The sequence below is a fragment of the Neofelis nebulosa genome, chromosome 2 (genome assembly GCF_028018385.1).
Source record: "Neofelis nebulosa isolate mNeoNeb1 chromosome 2, mNeoNeb1.pri, whole genome shotgun sequence".
NCBI lineage: Eukaryota > Metazoa > Chordata > Mammalia > Carnivora > Felidae > Neofelis > Neofelis nebulosa.
The window spans coordinates 134,313,345-134,334,972 of NC_080783.1; the positions used below are offsets into that span (position 1 = coordinate 134,313,345).

Genomic DNA, 21,628 nt, shown 5'->3' on the forward strand with positions numbered 1-21,628 from the left:
TAACCCCTTGGGCCCCTGGGAGAAATCGTTAAAGAGATTATAGTAGAAGTCCTCAATTGGGGGCCAGAGAGCCGAAATCTGGCCCTGAGACCTATGGTGTTTGGCCTGAATGATGTTGACCCACATACATCCTTTTTAAAATATTTTTAATTAGTTGCTAACCTTTAAAAACTTTAGTTTCTGTATTCCTTTGAAAATTTAGAGGATCTGACAAAATGTAAGTGCCAACTGCAGCTTTTCAACGGGGGCACACATTCTCTAATTTGCTAGCACTCCACACTGTTTTGCTTTTATCTCATTTGCTTCATGTGGGCTAGCCCTTCTACGCGTTTAAGTCCTAAACCTAGTACTGATACTTTGCATAAGAAGAGGCAAAGGAGGATGGAGATTAGGAAATATTGACCAGAAAGGTAATTCATTGTCCAGACAAAAAGTAAAGGCCTAAAATACTTACAGTAATTAATTCAGGAGAAATTGGAAAGATTACTCAGATATCAAGGAAAGGGAATCAGATTCATGAGAGGTAAGACAATAAAGCAAGGAGATAAAACAGGCTATATTGTAGGATGGTTTATACTCTTTCAGCAAGAATAGTGAAAGCATCCAGGGAACTAGAAAGAGCCTGGCAAGCAAAAGTCTCTGTATTAGTTAGCTGTAGCTGCCACAGCAAAAAACCATAGACTGTGGGACATAAACAACTGAAATTTACCACCTCACAGTTCTTGAGGCAGGAAGTCTAATATCAAGATGCCACCATGGTTGGTTTCTGGTGAGGGCCCTCTTTCTTGTTTTCTGCCTTCTCACTGTGCCCTTACATGGTGAAGCTTCCTGACGTCTCTTCTTATAAGGACAGTAGTCCCATCATGAAGACCTCATTTTCATGACTTCACTCCTTAGTTGCCTGTCATAGGTTCTATCTCCAAATGCACATTGGGGGTTGAGATTTCAACATGTGAATTTAGAAAGTGGACATTCAGTTGATAATAATCTCAATGAAAGCTACCCTTAGAAAGCTACTCTCTCCCACTTGACCCCACATAATGGCATTATAATGAAAACTGTATTCGTCAGGGTTCTCCAGGGAAATAGAACCAATAGGAAGATACCCAGAAGAACTAATGGCATCAGTTCTAGTCCAAGTCCAAAGGTTTGAGAAACAGGACTTTAGATGGCATTAAGTCCTACTCCAAGGCCAAGAGATCAGTGTTTCAGCTCATGCAGTCTGTCAAAGAGAAAGAATTCTCTCTTCCCTGCCTTCTTGTTCTATTCATACTCTCAACAGTTTGAAAGAGGTCAATCCATATTGGGGAAGGCAATCTGCTTTACTCAGTCTACTGCCTATTCAAATACTAATCTCTTGTAGAAATATCTTTACACATACACCCAGAAATAATGCTTAACCAGATATCTGGGCACCTATGATCTAGTCAAATTGACATATAAAATTAAGCATCACAAAAACATATTTTGCAAATGAAGTGATCTGTAATTTAAGATCGGAATATCCCTGGTTTATTTTCCTCTGCCTTAAATACACAAAGAAGACTTTAGGAAGAGTTTCTGTCAGAGACAAAGAACAATATCATGAGAGAGAAATTAGGACTTTCACACATAAAGGGTAACTTGAGTGTTTGTCTGTCAGAGGGCTTTGTGATACTGCTGAATGGCAGCTACCCTTTCAGACTCAGATAAACTCAGTATAAATAACAAAAAAGTCACTGCTTTTTATAAAGAAACTTCAGAAATCTAAAACTCTGGACTAGAAGAAAACAAACCCTCTCAGGGGTTCCTATGTAAGTATTTGGAACAATCTAGATGTAACAGCCTGGACTACTCTCCCTGCCCTTAACCTCATGCTGGAGGGCTGGACTTCTAAGAAGGAAGGAGCACAGACAACTGAATGCTATATGAGCTGACCTCTCCAACAATCTGAGAAATTAATCTCCACTGAATGGTGGGGAGTATTATGCACCTGGGCTGGAATCATGCTCTACAAGACCAACTGTGCTAAATGTCTGAATGGAGTGCTGCATTCAGTCCACTATATTTTTTATTTTATTTTACTTGTTTTTTTTTTTTTGTTTTTGTTTTTGTTTTACTATGTCTCCCCTGAAAATTTCTTGAGGAAATTTAGGAAGGAGGTTAAACGGCAGAGTTTTCTAAAACTGCTCTGGAGTTCAAAATTTCGAGTGACTTGTGTGTTACTGGGAAGATAGAGAAGAGCTACTTTCTCCTATTACTTCCACTAAGCACAACTGAAAAAACCCTATACATTTTACCTAAAACAAATATAAGGAGATTTAAAAAGAAGAAAGCAGATCACCAAGGGGGCGACCTTGTTACAGGGATTGGGGCAGAAAATCAAGATCCCCTCCTGCTCAGTCTCCACTGATATCACAAAGCGGTGATCTCATTACTGCTGGGCAATGGTGAAAGTGTTCACTCTCCTCTAGGCCTTGGACACCACCCCAGTGGAGGGAGATGGGAGCCTCTTTACTGCCAGTTGGAAGTAGAAATTCAGGCTTCCCATGGGCTTCCCTTGACAACACAGGTGGGGTGGGGGTGCAGGAAACGTTTTATTTCCAGCCAGTGAAGATTAAAATGTCCAGTTCCCCAGCTGGTCTTCTCTGACACTATTTCCATAGGGATAATGGGGAGCCTGTTACAAACTCATAAGCGTAGTTTACCCTTGTTCCCAGCTTTCATTATGTCAATGAATATAGGGCACAAGGATTTGGTTGCATTGTAGCAATGTTTTCTACCTTGCTAGACCTCCCTTTTCATATTACTTTGGATAGACAAAGCAAGCTTTTTTTGAGGGGGGAGGCGGTATGTCTACATCTGTTGCATAAAATCCATGTTCACTTAGAACTTCAGGATATTCCCTTATTTGTAAATACGGCCTTTGTAGCCGCAACCAAGGTAAGATAAATTCATCCTAGATTAAGGTGGATCCTGATACAATAAGACTGGTACCTTATAAGAAGAGAAGCAAAGATAGACACAAGGAGGCACATATTGAAAAGGAAGAAATAAAATTGTCCTTAACAGATAAAATGATTGTCCACATAGAAATTCCAAAAGAATCTACAAAAATAAAAATCCTATAATAAATAAATTCAGTAAAGTTGAAGTATATTAGATTAACATGCATAAATCAACTGTATTCCTATATACTAGCAATGAACACATAGATACTGGAATTAAAAATACAATACCATTTAACATTCTTAAAAAATGAAATGCATAGATGTGTAAATCTATCATAGTATATGCAGGATTTTTAAGCTGAAAGGTACATAACACTGATAAAAGAAATCAAAGAAAAATTTAAAAAAAGAAGGGATACTGTGTTCATGGATTGAAGCATCAACATAGCAAAGTTGCCAAACCTTCAACTGATTACATAGGCTTAATTTAAATCTTATTATAATTCAAGCTAGACATTTTTCAGATATGTACAAGATTATTCTAAATGTATATTGAAAATCAAGGCAACTAACGTAGCTAAAACAATTTGAAAAAACAAGAAGAAAGTGGGAGAATTGATCGACCTGGTTGTAAGACTTATATAGCTACAACAATTAACACTCTATGATATTGGTACATAAATAAACCAGCAGAAAAAAAGAGAGAACCAGAAAGAGACTCAGATATGTCCAAGTAATTTTTGACCAAAGTGCAAAAGTAATTCAGTGGAGGAAAGACAGCCTTTCCAACATATGATGATAAAGTCACAAATTGGGGTACCAGGACAAAGGAGCCCTTCTGTAAGATTTTGTTTACAGGCCTAAAGCTGGATGCCTGGGATGAAAATTTTTAGATAGCATTGTACCAGGATTATGGTCACAATTTTGGGATAATTAGACTAGACCATGGAGAACCACTTTAGCCATTCATCCCTGAGAAATTTTTGCCCAGGCCATTCAGGCAATGGAAATAAAAGAAAAGCAGCAAGCATAGTTCAAGTGAAATGTTTGCCAAGCCCATGAGGATCTTACATGGGTAGGAAGAAGGGTGCATGTGCTCATTTTTCTCTGTCATTAATAGATAAAATGAGTGAATCTTATGGGGGTTATGGAGATTGGGGACAGACCCCATTCTTGATTACTACAACCAATTTCACAACTTTGGCATTAGAAAATGATGATAGTTAAATACATTAGCAAAGAATGTACAAACTTTACACTAAAATCTCTGGTGCCTCATCTGAGTCCTGTTTCCAATCCTCAATTGAGAAACTAATGTGGCTAGAGAGATTAAGGGGATAAGAGGGAAATTAGGAAGACAAAATGCCACCTCTGTGGGTAGCTCTACCTTCTAAGATAGAAGAAATCACTGAAAAGAATTAGATCTCTAGGGCAACTAAATCAAGGGAATTAGATAAATGACAAATATTTCCAGTGTAAGAGGGCATCCCATTGCAAAAGTTTTGTCTTCATTGTGTTTCCATACATACAAAATTAGCCAATGGAGGGACTGACTCTATGTTAAAATTTGAAAGTGAAAACTAAAATAACTTTGCTAAATACATTTCCTTACAGATAAAGGACTTCACCCTTTGGTTTTATTGTTTGTGAAAATACACTGTGATCAAATGGGGTAAATTCTTATTAAGAAATTTCAGAGTTTATGTAAGTTGAAATATGATCTTTCTACTACTGCAATTATAAGCAAATATTAAAAATTCAACCAAAACAGGGTGTGCCTTTGACCTATCCAGAAGAAATTGATGGAACATTAGACAGGTGCGGTAGCGGGAATTCTGAGGTAGCTTCATGAGCTCCACCTTCTGGTGTTAAACCCTGTGTAATCTCATCCCCTTGAGTGGGACAGACTTCTGTTTTGCTTGTAGAAAGTAGAATATGGAAGAAGTGATGGGATTTCACACTGCCTGCTTAGGTTACTTTGTATTGCGACAGGTGTTAAGATGTGTTTCCCGAGATTCCATTATGTTAATGTGAAATCCATTTTAGTAGATTAGTAAACAGGAAATTCTCCCTCTGGGCTTGAGGAAGGAAACAACCATGTTGTGAAACAACCACGTTGTGAACCTCTTCATACCTGTGAAGAGGGCCACGTGGTCGGGAGCTGCAACTGCCTCTAGATCTGAGAATGGGTTTCCATTCGCAGACAGTAAGAAGCCTGGTCCCTCAGTCATATAGCCAAAAGAAATGAATTCTAACAGTTAGATGAATTTGGAAGTGGAACCTTCCCCAATCAGATGAGAATGAAGTCTATTTGCCCCCTTGATGTGAGACCCTGAACAGAGGATCCAGTTAAGTTGTGCCTAGGCTTTTGAGCCACTGAAATAGTGAGAAAATAAATGTGTATTATTTTACGCTGTTATGTTTGTGATAGGTCGTTATGCAGCGATATTTCTAGAATGAGTCATAATTGCTGAGAATTCTGAATGGTATCAGTTTTGATAAAACTGAATTGAATATTATTATAAAATGAGTTGTTTTCATTATTGTTTTCTTTCTCTGGCATAAAATTGATGAGTGAGACATGTTTTTTCTAGACTGGGTAGACTCTAAAGTATAGAGTGGAAGAGGACAGTATATTCACATGTCAATACAATCTGAAAAATTATTATTGAGTAGTTCTTCCCTGAAACTGAAGTTCTCAGTTTTTTATTAGAATTTTTATCGTGTCACCCCAGCTTCTGAGACTTCTGAGCTGTTAATAGGTCCTAATGGAATTCCTTCTACTTTTTCTAGCAAAAGATATTTTTCAGATTTACAAATGAAATTGGCTGTATTTGAGGGAGCCAAGATGGCATAACAGCATGGAAGTTTTGTGTGTGTCTCGCATCCATGAAATATAGCCAGACCAACATTTAAACCATCCTACACACCTAGAACTGATTGGAGGATTAACACAACAATCTGCACAACCTGAACCACAGAATTCAGCAGGTACATGGCATGGAGAGGTGAACTTGGGGAGAGAGAGAAGCCAGCAGAGGGCAGGGAGCCTCTTTTGCAGGCAGAGAGAGGAAGGAGAATGGGGCGGGGGTGGTGGTGGTGGTGGTGTGCAGAATACAGGAAAAGCACCCCTCCTCAGGAGCAGCTGTAGAGAAAGTGGAAAATTGAAAACAGCCGCAGGGACTAAACTACAAAGGGAGAAAGGAGAAAGAAGAGGGTTTAAATTTCATTAAAACTGTAAATGGGAGCTCAAAGGGTGCAACTCCACAGCTCCATACCTGGTGGTGCCCTGGTGGGAAGGGCGAATCCCCAGGAACAGAGTGGGGTCCGGAGGTTCTCAGGCCACATGGGGAAAAGCAGTTCCACTGCCGGAAGGACATTTGGTAGAGACTGTTGAAGCCACCTGGTCCTAGCAGACCCCAGAAAACAGCCACATTAGCTGGTGCAGGAACAAGGTCCTTAAGGGTGAAGCCTGGTGCCCGATGCGTGTTGTGATTTTCCATAGTCCCTGAAATGCTGCTGCTACACTATCTCGTGAACTTTTTCTGGGGCGGGCTGGCACCTGGTCACAGTCCCGGGGCACCGGCAGCAGCAGGGTCCAGCAAGCGTTCCTGGGTGCAGCCAGCATTCAGCCATTGCTCGGTGAGACCCTCCCACAGAGGGGCGGAACGGGTCAAAGACACAGTCCTTCAGAAGTAAGGGGCCGGAGAAAACAGCCGCATCTGAGACAAAACTCAGGAGAGAGGTACTGCCTGGGGCTTTGTCACAGACAGTGAAGAAGCAGGGAGTGGACGAAAGCTGAAGACAGAGGACGGTGCACGATTGCTGATCAGGGAGAACAGCGTTCAGATACCTGGGTACCTGGGTGACGCCATTTTCATCTCTGCCACACATGCGCACACGCACCTACTAGTCCCGCAACAATCCACCCCAGTAGGCTGGCAGCGCCATCTAGTGGAGAACGGAGCCGTTACACTGAGCCCCGCCCAACTGGGCCAACCTTGCTATTCAAGAACACAAGTCTCACCCCCTTCTTAGTTTATGGACTATAAAGTGCTGCACAGTCTGATTTCTAGGGGAAAACAAAGTAATTTCAGTCCTATTTCACTCTGTTAGCAGGTCCACATATTCAATTTTCTTTTTCTTTTTTCCTTTTACACTTCTTTTTCTTGAATACAGAAACAGAAAAAATTCATTTTTATTTTCAATTTTTATTAAAAATATTTTAATTGTTTTACTATATTTTTTTACTTTTGTGTAAATTTTTTCAAATATTATTTTACTTCCATCGTTTTAGTTTAGTCTACTTCAGTGCATTCACCTTTTCAAATTTTCAAAAAGTTTCCTTTTTATCTTTTTTCTTTTCCTTTTTTCAATTTTTAGTTACTTTTCTTTTTCTTGAATGCAGAAAGAGAAAAACTTAATTTTTACTTTCAATTTCTATTAAAAATTTTTTCTTTAATATCTTTTACTAGAATTTTTGCTTTTATGTACATTTTTTTCAAATTCTATTTTACTTCCATCATCTTATTTTAGTGTACTACAGTGTATTCACTTTTTCAAATTTTCAAACTATTTATTTTTTCTCTTTTTTTTCTTTTCTTTTTCTTGAAAACAGGAAGAGAAAAATTCATTTTTATTTTTAATTTTTATTAAAAATATTTCTCCTTTAATTTTTTTCTACTATATTATTTTGTGTAAGTCTTTTCAAATTCTATTTTACTCCCATCATCTCATTTTAGTGTACTTCAGTGTATTCATTTTTTAAAATTCTCAAATGATTTCTTCCCCCCCGCCTTTTTTCCCCTAATCTGTCAAACCACTTTCAACACCCAGACCAAAACACACCTAGGATCTAGCATCATTTATTAGGTGTGTGTGTGTGTGTGTGTTTAATTTTTTAATTTTAATATTTTTTTTAATTTTAATTTTTTTTATTTTATTTTTATACCTTGTTAATTCCTTTTCTCCTTTCAAAATGACAAAATGAAGGAATTCACACCAAAAGAAAGAGCACAAAGAAACGGCAGCCAGGGATTTAACCAACACAGATAGTAACAAGATGTCTGAACCAGAATTTAGAATCACGATAATAAGTATACTAGAGGGAGTTGAAAATAATTAGAATCTCTTTCTGCAGAGATAAAAGAAGTAAAAAAATAGCCAGAATGAAATTAAAAATGCTATAACTGAGCTGCAATCATGGATGGATGCAGCGGTGGCAAGGATGGATGAGGCAGAACAGAGAATCAGCGATATAGAGGACAAACTTATAGAGAATAATGAAGCAGAAAACAAGAGGGAGATGAAGGCAAAAGAGCACGATTTAAGAATGAGAGAAATCAGTGACTCATTAAAAAGGAACAACATCAGAATCACAGGGGTCCCAGGAGAGGAAGAGAGAGAAATAGGGGTAGAAGGGTTATGTGAGCAAATCATAGTGGAAAACTTTCCTAACCTGGGGAAAGACATAGACATCAAAATCCAGGAAGCACAGACGACTCCCATTAGATTCAACAAAAACTGACCATCAGCAAGGCACATCATAGTCCAATTCACAAAACACTCAGGCAAGGAGAGAATCATGAAAGTAACAAGGGACAAAAAGTCCTAACCTACAAGGGAAGACAGATCAGGTTTGCAGGAGACCTATCCCCAGAAATTTGGCAGGCCAAGAAGGAATGGCAGGATATATTCAGTGTGCTGAATCAGAAAAATATGCAGCCAAGATTCTTTATCCAGCAAGACTGTCATTCAAAATAGGAGAGATAAAAAGTTTCCCAGACAAACACAAATTAAAGGAGTTTGTGAACATTAAACCAGCCCTGCATGAAATTTTAAGGGGGACTCTCCTGATATAAATATACATATATAATCAACCAAAAGCATCAAAGATTAGAAAGGACCAGAGAACACCACCAGAAACTCCAACTCTACAAGCATCATAATGGCAAGAAATTCATATCTTTCAGTACTCACTCTAAACGTCACTGGACTCAATGCTCCAATCAAAAGACATCGGGTAACAGAATGGATAAGAAAACAAGATCCATCTATATTCTGCATACAAGAGACCCACTTTAGACCTAAAGACACCTTCAGATTGAAAATAAGGGGATGGAGAACCATCCATCATGCTAATGGTCAACAAAAGAAACCTGGAGTAACCATACTTCTATCAGACAATCTAGACTTTAAAAGAAAGACTGTATCAAGAGATCCAGATGGGCATTATATCATAATCAAGGGGTCTATCCACGAAGAGACCTAACAATTGTAAACATTTATGCGCCAAATGTGCAAGCACCCAAATATATAAATCAATTAATCACAAATATAAAGAAACTCATCGATAGTAATACCATAATAGTAGGAGACATCAACACCCCACCTGGACGGATCACCTAATCAAAAAATCAGCAAGGAAACAAGGGCTTTGAATGACACACTGGACCAGATGGACTGAACAGATATATGCAGAACATTTCATTAAAGCAACAGAATATACATTCTTCTCCAGTGCACATGGAATGTTTTCCAAAATAGACCATATACTGGGACACAAATCAGCCCTCAACAAGTACAAAAAAATCAAGATCATACTGTGCTTATTTTCAGACCACAACACTATGAAACTCGAAAAGAACCACAAGAAAAATTTGGAAGGGTAACAAATACTTGGAGACTGAAGAACATTCTACTAAAGAATGAATGGGCTAACCAAGCAGTTAAAGAGGAAATGTAAAAGTATATGGAAGTCAATGAAAATGATAACACCACAACCCAAAACCTCTGGGACGCAGCAAAGGCATTCATAAGAAGAAAGTAAATAGCAATACAGGCCTTCCTAAAGAAGGAAGAAAGATCTCAGATACACAACCTAACCTTATGCCTTAAAGAGCTGGAAAAAGAACAGCAAAATAAAAGCCAAAACCAGCAGAAGACAGGAAATGATAAAGATGAGAGCAGGAATTAATGCTATTGAAACCAAAAAAACAGTACAACAGATCAATGAAACCAGAAGCTGGCTCTTTGAAAAAATTAACAAAATTGATAAACTATTAGCCAGTCTGATCAAAAAGAAAAAGGAAAGGACCCAAATAAATAAAATCAAGAATGAAAGACGAGAGATCACAACCAACACAGTAGAAATGCAAACAATAATAAGAGACTATTATAAGCAATTATATGCTGATAAAATGGGCAATCTGGAAGAAATGGACAAATTTCTAGAAACACTACCAAACACTACCAAAACTGAAACAGGAAGAAATAGAAAATTTGAACAGACCCATAACCAGTAAGGAAATCGAATTAGTAATCAAAAAAACTCCCAAAATCAAGAGTCCATGGCGAGATGGTTTTCCAGGGGAATTCCAAAAAACATTTAAGGAAGAGTTAATACCTATTCTTTTGAAGGTGTTCCAAAAAATAGAAATGGAAGGAAAACTTCCAAACTCTTTCTATGAAGCCAGCATTACCTTGATTCCAAAACTAGACAGAGACCCTACTAAAAAGGAGAAATATAGACCAATTTCCCTGATGAACATGGATGCAAAAATCCTCAACAAGATATTAGCCAACTGGATCCAACAATACATTAAAAAAATTATTTACCACGACCAAGTGGGATTTATACCTGGGATGCAGCGCTGGTTCAATATCCACAAAACAATTAATGTGATTCATCACATCAGTAAAAGAAAGGACAAGAACCATAGGATCCTCTCAATAGATGCAGATAAAGCATTTGACAAAATACAGCATCTTTTCTTGATAAAAACTCTCAAGAAAGGAGAGATAGAAAGAGCATACCTCGAGATCATAAAAGCCATATACAAATGACCCAACGCTAATGCTAATATCATCCTCAATGGGGAAAAACTGACAGCTTTCCCCCTAAGGTCAAGAACAAGACAGGGATGTCCACTCTTGCCATTGTTACTCAACATAGTATTAGAAGTCTTAGTCTCTTCAATCAGACAACACAAAGAAATAAAAGGCATCCAAGTCGGCCAGGAGGAGGTCAAACTTTCACTCTTCGCAGATGACATGATACTCTATATTGAAAACCTAAAAGATTCTACCAAAAAATTGCTAGAATTGATTCATGAATTCAGCAAGGTTTCAGGATATAAAATCAATGCACAGAAATTGGTTGCATTACTATACACCAACAATGAAGTGACAGAAAGAGAAATCAAGGAATCAATCTCATTTACAGTTGTGCAAAAAACCATAAAATACCTAGGAATAAATCTAACCAAAGAGGTGAAAACTCTACACACTGAAAACTATAGAAAGCTTATGAAAGAAATTGAAGACACCAAAAAAATGGAAAAAGATTTCACACTCCTGGAAAGGAAGAACAATTTTTGTTAAAATGCCGTTACTACCCAAAGCAATCTACATATTCAATGAAATTCCTATCAAAATAACACCAGCATTCTTCACAGAGCTAGAACAAATAATCCTAAAATTTGTATGGAACCAGAAAAGGCCCCGAATAGCCAAAGCGATCTTGAAAAAGAAAACCAAAGCAGGAGGCATCACAATCCCAGACTTCAAGCTATTTTAGAAAGCTGTAATCATCAAGACAGTATGGTACTGGCACAAGAACAGACACTCAGATCAATGGAACAGAATAGAGAACTTGGAAATGGACCCACAAACTTATGGCCAACTAATCTTGGACAAAGCAGGAAAGAACATCCAATGGAATAAAGACAGTCTCTTCAGCAAGTGGTGCTGGGAAAACTGGACGGCGACATGCAGAAGAATGAACCTGGACAACTTTCTTACACCGTAACACAAAAATAAACTCAAAATGGATGAAAGACCTCAATGTATGACAAGAAGCCATCAAAATCCTTGAGGAGAAAGCAGGCAAAAACCTCTTTGATCTTGGCTGCAGCAACTTCTTACTCAACACGTCTCTGGCGTCAAGGGAAACAAAAGCAAAAATGAACTATTGGGACCTCATCAAAATAAAAAGCTTCTGCACAGAGAAGGAAACAATCAGCAAAACTAAAAGGCAACTGACAGAATGGGAGAAGATATTTGCAAATAACATATCAGATAAAGGGTTAGTATCCAAAATCTACAAAGAACTTATCAAACTCAACACCCAAAAAACAAATAATCCAGTGAAGAAATGGGCAAAAGACATGAATAGACACTTCTCCACGGAAGACATCCAGATGGCCAACTTGGACATGAAAAAATGCTCAACATAACTCATCATCAGGGAAACACAAATCAAACCCACAATGAGATACCACCTTACACCTGTCAGAATGGTTAACATGAACAACCCAGGCAACAATAGATGTTGGCGAGGATGCAGAGAAAGAGGATCTCTTTTGCATTGTTGGTGGGAATGCAAGCTGGTGTAGCCACTCTGGAAAAGAGTATTGAAGTTCCTCAAAAAACTAAAAATAGAACTACCCTACGACCCAGCAATAGCACTACTAGGTATTTATCCAAGGGATACAGGTGTGCTGTTTCAAAGGGACACATGCACCGCCATGTTTATAGCAGCACTATCAACAATAGCCAAAGTATGGAAAGAGCCCAAATGTCCATCGATGGATGAATGCATAAACAAGAGGTTGTGTACATATATACCCATACATACATACACCTACAATGGAGTATTACTTGGCAATCAAAAAGAATGAAATCTTGCCATTTGCAACTATGTGGATGGAACTGGAGGGTATTATTATGCTAAATGAATTTAGTCAGTCAGAGAAAGACAAAAATCATATGACTTCTCTCATATGAGGACTATAAGAACAAAACAGATGAACATTAGGGAAGGGAAACAAAAATAATATAAAAACAGGGAGGGGGACAAAACAGAAGAAACTCATAAATATTGAGAACAAACTGAGGGTTACTGTAGGGGCTGTGGGAGGGGGGATGGGCTAAATGGGTAAGGGACACTAAGGAATCTACTCCTGAAATCATTGTTGCACTATATGCTAACTAATTTGGATGTAAATTTAAAAAAATAGAAAATAAAAGAAGTTAAATAAAAGAAAATAGACATTGGCTGTATTTTCTGTGTAAGAAACTTAATATTTAAATGTTTTAATAAAACATGACAGAGATATATTACATAACTGAGAAAATTATAGGATATAAAAATGCTTCAAAATGAATAGGGAAAAAGAACTTTGGTGAACTAAGTTGTTTTCTGATAAATTTAAGCTTTTGTGAGTGAATATAGGCTTTTATCTATATGGTGGTCATTCAATTACACAATGCAAAATTGGAAGTTACCAGACAGCTATATTTTACTTCATTCAAATATCTGAAAATGGCACCCAATCTGTTTTTGCTATAATTTTATGGATTTTTTGTGCTTATTTTATATGAAAGTGATGTCCAAGAACTGCTAAAGTTATGGGAAGAAAACCTAAAAGTTAAGTGCTTACACAGCCATATGTAGTGTAAGTCACATGAAGTTTGTTCTTCATGTTTTCTGAGTATATTTAAAATAATGATACATGACCTGTTTGATGGTTCTGAACATTATTTCTTATACTTTGTGGTACTTTTTGACATACTGGAGGGGACTGGCTTGTGAAAAGCACCCCCCCACACACACACACATACACACACAAGAATATGTAATGATAAAACTTAGTGACACAAAAATGGTCCTAGTTAAGGAAAAAAGAATATACTGTGGAAAACAGAATGAATTAAAAGAGTGCAGTTTAGATAGAGGGAGAGAGAGGAGAATTTTAACAAAACTTGAGAGAGGTTTATTAAGTATTTAGGGGCTCTGTGACACCGGATTCCCTGATTAGTAGGGAAAAACAATTTTGATGGTAAGAAAGGATTTCTCTTTTTTACTTTTGGGTGACTAGAGCATCTTCTTCTGCAAACTCTGGAGTCAACTGAAAGTCAGATGGGACAAGTTTTAAAAAGAGGAAAGAATAATTTCAGGCCTCAAAAGATAGAGGGACAAAATGCTAAGTTAACAATACTCTTTGTTTTGACTATATGTAATAGCTTACTGGGGATGTTAAAATTACTGACCAAATTGTAGCCTATAAATATTCATATAAAAACAGAATAAAATAGGGCCAAATAATCAAAATGACAACTCAGATTTACTAACTTTAATTCATGGCTTAAAAAAAGAAATGGAAAATGTTCTTTGTCCCTACTGAGATGACATCATTAAAGAGGAAACTTCTTCCACTTGAGTTGGGAAAACGGTCGGTTGAGTTCAGTATCACAGAAAGTAGTGAAAAGGATGGGCAGCAGGGTAGCCGGCTAGTAAGGGGAAGGATCAAAAACTAGCAAGAGTAACCACTGGGGCCAAAACATGAGTCTGCAGCAAGAGGCACTTCCAAATCTAAAGAGCAAAGCTTCAGCAGTGTCAGAGGAGGCAACTTTGAGATGGGACCAGAACCAATGGTTGTGACCACTTGGGATCCTCCTAGGTGTTACAGCAAACTACTCATATCCCTGAGTAAGGCAGATTAGGTAAAGTTTGCTATCCCTCACAGCAGCAGGCTGGTGGAGATGAAGTCCAATGATAAGCCTGAAAGAAGGAGTAGCCAAAGCCAAAAACCCCAAATGGGAACAGTAATATATGAAGAGAAGAGAAATGTGCTTTATCTATTCTGAGCTACTTAACAGTCTTCTGTATGCCCTACCATTTCACTCATTATCCCATCATGTTGAGAGCATGGGTGTTTAAAACAAGATAGCCTCAGACAGCATAGTAGCTTGAGATATCTAAGAAAAAGGTACATACTTCTTTGGGTCAGAGATTTCACATGTCTAAAGGGAAGGGGTAATGCCTTAGAATGACTGAGGTGCAGGGCCTCAGAGAGTGTCCTGGGGGCACAAAGTAAAGGCTAATTTGTTTGCCCTTTGTCATGCTCTCACCTCTGCCAGGAAGTACTGATCTAACAGTTCAATCCTGATGAGGTTATTTACCCTTCAATTCTCAGTTTTGATCACTTCCTTAGTGGACCCTCATTCCAACTCTCATTTTGGATTAATTCCATTTAGTTTATACTGTTACTAGAATTTGATATTATAGTTGGTTGTTACAATGTTAGTCCATCTCATTAGGTAATAAGTTTCTTGAAATCACTGACTATATCTTATCAATAACTGTAACCCAAACACTGAACATAGGGCCTGGAATAGCATACTCACTAATGCTTTGCTGAAATGATTTGAATTAAATGTATGACAACTCACATCAAAAAGTCTTGCCTTATTTACTTTATTATAAAGCCCCAATCTGCCTTGTACTGTCACACTGGTACTTACTTTGCATGCTTTAGCTTGTAACTTGGATGCACTGCAATGTCTGTTTCTTTTCTGGACAGTCTTTGAGAACACAATTTAAGTCATCTGATTTTTCAGAATCCAGGCATCCACAGTACCAAGCACATTTTCAGTGCCCAATATGTGCTCATTGAGAACTTAAATAAATAAGTGGCTGGATGGTTGAATCTATTAAGACAATAACATTTAAAAACTAGGAAAATGACATGTAATGAATGCCTACCTTTTAACCCAGGATTTATAAATTTGGTATGATATAAAGCATAATGCATTTTTCATTTATGCTTTAGTGAACCATAAAAAGAAAAGGCAAATTATCAAGTATAACTTCTTTTTGATCTATTAGCTGGTTAATCTTCATCATCTTCAAATCGAGTTTTATGTTGACTATTATTCCTATTTCATGACTAATATATTTTACTGACAGATTATTTTGCACAGTGGATGGTGGCAAGAAAACTAAATTTTCTTCATCTTAATAGTTTATTCATTTGTTTGTAAGGACAATTACCATGTCAATATATGTTACCACTAACACAGGCTTAAAAATGTTCTATTTACTGTTCAGAATGTAATAATATCCTGTCTACACAGATCATGATTTAAGTTGTATCTCCTCAAATCTAATATGGTCCTGTCACACCTCAGCTTAGAGCTTACTGTGATATAGTTAATGAATGTGGAAGAAATCAATATAGGCTTCTTAGCATGGCCTACATGGTCTTTCACAGTCTCATTTTAATTCATCTCCAGCCTAATTTCTTAAACGTCCTGTCATTAACCTCTGTAATAGCCACCCTGAACTCCTCACCATTCTCTATATGTGTCAGATTCTTAAAAAAAAATCTACCTTTATTTCCTTTTTCTTTCTCTCTCTCTTTATTTTCAGTAGAGGTCTTTCTTCCACACCCACTCCTATTTCCCTATTCCAAGGATCTATCTTGTTCTACCTGGACACTGTATATCTCCCCATTGGTCTACCCACATGATTTTTAATTAGCTTTCCATGGTGTATCCAGGATATAGTTACAAAATTCTGAAAATTGTTCACAATACATTACAAAATTCCAGTTGTTCATAGGATGAGGACTAACCAACATGACCTGCCCCACTTCTCCAGTCTCCCCAAATCCCATCTTCATTTTCATTATCTATGCTCAACCACCTTGCTTTCATTGCTTTTTTTTTCATTTGCTTCAAATATCATGCTCCCTCATAACAGTACCATGATGCTTCCTTTACCTGGGAATTTCTTCTGGCATACCCTTTTCCACTTAGTAAACTCTTATTCATCTTTCAAATATCAATATAAAAATCATGGCTTTGGTTTTCCAGTTTCTTCTTGGATTGAAGAGCTGCGGAAAGAGTTCTGTTATCACCCTGACAAAACCAAAAATCCAGGCAAAATGCAAATTCATCACTTTTCTTGAACCAAAGAACTGAGGTCTCAGCACAACCAACTAATGTCCAATCTAAGGAGAGACTAAAGCCTGAGGGAATAGGTAGGACCTGAGCACTTCTCCACCTGGGATGATGTAGCCAAGCATGATACGAATAAGGCAGCTTGACATGTTAACAAATTAGCTGCTGACTGCACATCAGTGTGAAGTTTGGAGACCTCAGGTGCTGTGTGTACAGGGGGGAGTTCACACTTGTAGATTTCTCCACATGCATCTCATAAGATATTCACAAAAAGATTGGTGAAAGTTCTGGGGAAGGGTCTCTCATGGTGCAGGGTTGGGGGAGGGGAACGGTAATGTCAGCAGGAGAAGTGCAAGCCTCATTTAAATACTTCTTCCCCATCTGCCCTTACAGACCTTACTGTGGTAAAAGAACAATACACACTGCAGTTTTTAGGGCATTAGTGAAAACTAGTGAAAAAGTAATGGGGGACAGATCAGAATACTTGTTTATCCGGAACTACAACTGGAATAGGGATGAATATACTTTACTACTAGACTAAAACTTAATGAGTAACAGGTGAACAGTTCTCCTGCAAGAGGACCAGGATAGAGCAAGACTGGAGAGGAACTCTCAGGAACACTGAAAGGAGAAGACCTAAAGCTGAGGATGAATCAGAAATGATAAAACCATGTAGAAAACCATCCCCAACCTGAACACAAATTATCTCCAGAGGAATTAGGTGACCAAGGTGCACTGAGGATAGCAACAGCAACAAACAACCAAGCCAAGGCCACTTCTGTTTAGATGGCTTCAAATCTACACAATAAGGTCTAGCAGAAGGAAAGGCATGCTAACTTCTAGACACCCCCCCCAAAAAAAAGTTGTTTACTTCAGTCTCTACTGTCTTAGAATGTCCAGTTTCTTTCTACAAAAGATTATGAGGTTTATGAAAAGGCAAATAATGAACAATGCATTTCCAAAAGACAAAAAATAATCAATAGAACCAGTCTCATATCTGACATATATATCAAAAAGCTATGAGCAGAATGTTAAAATCAATGCTATACAGTTGGCCCTTGAACGACATTGGTTTGACCTATATGGATCCACAGAACATAGATTAAAAAAAATTCACAGCACAGTACTATAAATATATTTTCTCCTCATGATTTTCTTAAAACATTTTCTTTTGTCCAGCTTACTGTATTGTAAAAGTACAGTATAAAATGCTTATAACATAGAAAATATGTGTTAATCAGTGGTTAATGTTACTGATAAGACTCCCAGTCAACAATAGGCTATTGGCCTGCAGATCACTTGTGGAGAGCTTTGGGTGTCTCTGGGTGTTCCAAATAGTCTCTCATGGCAGCGAAGCCCAAGCTTGCCCAAACCCAAGCATTTGCTGATGGAATCAGCAAGATGGGTTTTAGCAGCCGCTGGAGTCGAGTTTGATGAAGAATTCTTAGAAACTAGAACAGTGGCAGAAACTCCAGGATGGTAACCACCTACTGTTCCAACAAGTGCCGATGGTTGAAACTGATGGAATGAAGTTGGTGCAGACCAGAAGCATTCTCCAACTACATTGTGGAGACCATCATCTCTTTGGCAAGGACCTCAAGGAGAGAACCTGATTGACATGACTATGGAGGGGATGCTAGATCTCATGGAACTGATTGCTGTGCATCCTTTCCTAAAACCATATGATCAACAAGAAGACATGATAACATGGCCCAGAAGTCTATAATTAGGTACTTGCCCATGTTTGAAAAGGTGGTTTTTTTTTTAATTTTTTTTAACGTTTTATTTATTTTTGAGACAGGGAGAGACAGAGCATGAACAGGGGAGGGTCAGAGAGAGGGAGACACAGAATCTGAAACAGGCTCCAGGCTCTGAGCTGTCAGCACAGAGCCCGATGCGGGGCTTGAACTCACGGACCGTGAGATCATGACCTGAGCCGAAGTCCGCCGCTTAACCGATTGAGCCACCCAGGCGCCCCTGTTTGAAAAGGTTTTAAAGGATAATGACCAAAAGGTTTCTTGGTAATTAGCTAAGCCTTGTGGGTGTAATTCTACTCTAAACCATTCTGGCTCTGGAAGAGGAACTCCCCAATATCCTGTCTGAACCTCCCAGAGTTCTGCAGTGGAACTAAGTAATATTGCTACAGTTAAGAAATTCCTTGAATCTGGCAGCATGAAGAAAGCTCCTCTGGATGACATCTATTAAGAAAAATCTACATCTTTATGCTGTAAAACATCACATTCATCTGTGAGTGAGAGCTAGTCCCTAGAGATTTCTGTGTCCACCGTAGCATTTGAACTGATGCCAGGCTGTCATGATCCCAGCTCTGTCATGGTGCTATGTATAATTGTCCCTAAGTTGGGTGTTTCATGTCAAGATCTTTGCTAGAAACATTGACATGTTTTTGTCCAGTGAATAAATGTTTTGAGGTTTTTCTGAGAACTTTTTTGGAGAGGCTGGCATTTAACTTAGATCTGATGTAGTTCCTCATTTCCTGATGACAAAGCTGAGTAAGACCTCATGTTCTCCCTTGAGTTTCTGTGTCCTCTCCTTATCCCATCCTAAATGCCCTCCAGTCTCTTCTTAATTTTTAGTGTTTAATAACAACAGAATATCTAGTGAATAACTCCTCTCAGCTGTAAAACATCCATGGTAGCACCGATTGTAGTCAATAGTAGCCTAAATAAAGAATTTACAAACAACCCCACCTTCCACGGTTGGCTACTGGGAGGAGTCAAAAGTTATATGTGGACTTTTGGCCACACAGGGGGTTGGTACCTGTAAGTCCCCCTTATTGAAGTTTCAACTGTAATATGATAAAGTGACTAATAAAAAAGTGGACAGTGTGCAGGATCCGATGGGTAATTTTAGCAGAGAAATGGAATCTATAAGAAAGAAACAAATGAAAATGCTAGAAGCAAATAAAAAACATGATTAAAGATTAAAAATGATTCCTATGGTCAACATACCCTGCCCCCACAAAAAAGAGGAAAAGACAAAAAAAAATCAATGGCTTTGAAGATAGGTAAAAAAAAAAAAAAGGTATAAAACTAGAACAGAGGATCCAAGGGCTATTGGACAATATTAACTGGTTTAATAAATGCATTATTCTTGGAATCCTAGGAGGTGAAAAGAAAATGAAGAGGAGAAATATTTGAATAATGGCAGCAAATTTTCCAAAATTAGTCATACACACACACACACACACCACATATCAAGGCCTGTTATATTCAAACTCCTGAAAATAAATGAAAATGAAGAAAACTTGAAGGCAGCCAGAGAAAAAAGACACATTAAACAAAAAGACCAAAGAGTTACAGCACACTTCTCATTTCAAGCCATGCAAGCTAGATACAATGAATTGCCATATTTAAAGTGCTAAAAAATAAATAAATACTGCCCACATAAAATCCTATACTTCCCAAAATATCTGTCAAAGTGAAGGAAAAAATATCTGCTTTCATTTACTCACACACTCACAATTTATTTCTAGTAGAGTTGCACCACAAGAGATATTAAGGAAAATTCTTCGGTAGAAAGAATATGAAACCAGACAGAAAGGTATATAAACTAAAAAGGATGAAGCTTGACGTGGAATAAATGAATAAAAGTATAGAATTTAGTTTTTTTCCCTTACTTTAAATAGCTGTAATAGATAGCTTTGTCTAAAGCAAAAAACAGTGATATATTGTATGCTTAAAGCATACGTTAAAAGTAAAATGTATGACCTAAATAGCACATGGGATTGGAAGGAACAGTTGATATATTTAGCTGTAAGCATCTTGCTCTACACATTAAGTGATATAATATACCTGAGTAGACAGCATTAATGTAACATAACATATAGTGTAAGACTCTGTGCAAGGGTTTAAACCCTAGGAACAACTACTAATTCTTTTTCTATGTTATAAATAATTCCATAGAGACAAAATAGGATTATAAAACATGCTCAACTAACTCAGGAGAAGGCATTAATTCTGTTTATTATATACACTTATATTGCTTTATACACTTATTTCAGCTTATAAAAACACATTTTTGAGTGATTTATTAGCTGAACCCATTTTTTCATAAACTGTAAGCTCTGTGGAAGCTGGGACCATATATGTTTTTGCCTTAGATTATATCCCAACACTCTGGCATGCATAATAGGCTCAATAAATATCTGTTGAATAAATGAATATAATCTACTTGCCTTTGCAAACAATTTTCTCTATCTCAAAAGGCCTTGGTCTATTTCTCTGCCTGGAAGAGTTTCTAGGCTTTCAAGACATGATTAACTACCTTCTCTTGTTTTGTTAATTCCCCATTCATAGGATACTCTTACTCAGTACTTAATTTTTGTCAGCACTTAGCAAGGTACTGGGGGGTTGGAGGTATCCAATTATGAGAAAAATGTGCTCCCTATCTTAAAAAAGTGCAGCATAGTTTACCAACACGATAACTAGGTAACCAATATTAGTAATGCAATGATATTAGTGTAAATATACTTAAAGACTTCTGTTGACATTCAGAATGTGAGAGCATACAGAAAACAATTACTATGAAAGACTACATTATACTACTTTTTAAAAACTATTAAGCAATCACAATTGGAAATTCCTCTTGTTGCAAGTCTATCTATTGATAGTTTTATTTCTGATTTTTTTGTACAAACAGATTTTGTCTAGTTTTAGAAAAAAAGTGATTAAATGACATTTGTATAATTAAGTACATAAGTTTTTCATGTTTAGCATAATTTGTAATTACAGTGTACACAAAGTGTAACCTGTAGATGCTGCTGAGCTCTGATATAGTTACATATTAATTATTCTGTTAAAATTAGCTACAAAAGGAATCACAGAGGGGTGTTAGATTTCTTTGAAATCAAAAGCTAAAGATGTAAGAGTACAAACGGACAATTAGTGTTATTATGCAACTTTTAATGTTCCCTTTAATGTAGGGGAAGAGTA

The 21,628-nt window shown here is 37.4% G+C and overlaps 1 pseudogene; it reads left to right on the forward strand.

Annotated features, from left to right (window-relative positions):
- The first annotated feature begins 18,063 nt into the window (after positions 1–18,063).
- LOC131490992 (glutathione S-transferase A4-like) lies at positions 18,064–18,881 on the forward strand (annotated as a pseudogene).
- The last annotated feature ends 2,747 nt before the right edge of the window (positions 18,882–21,628 follow it).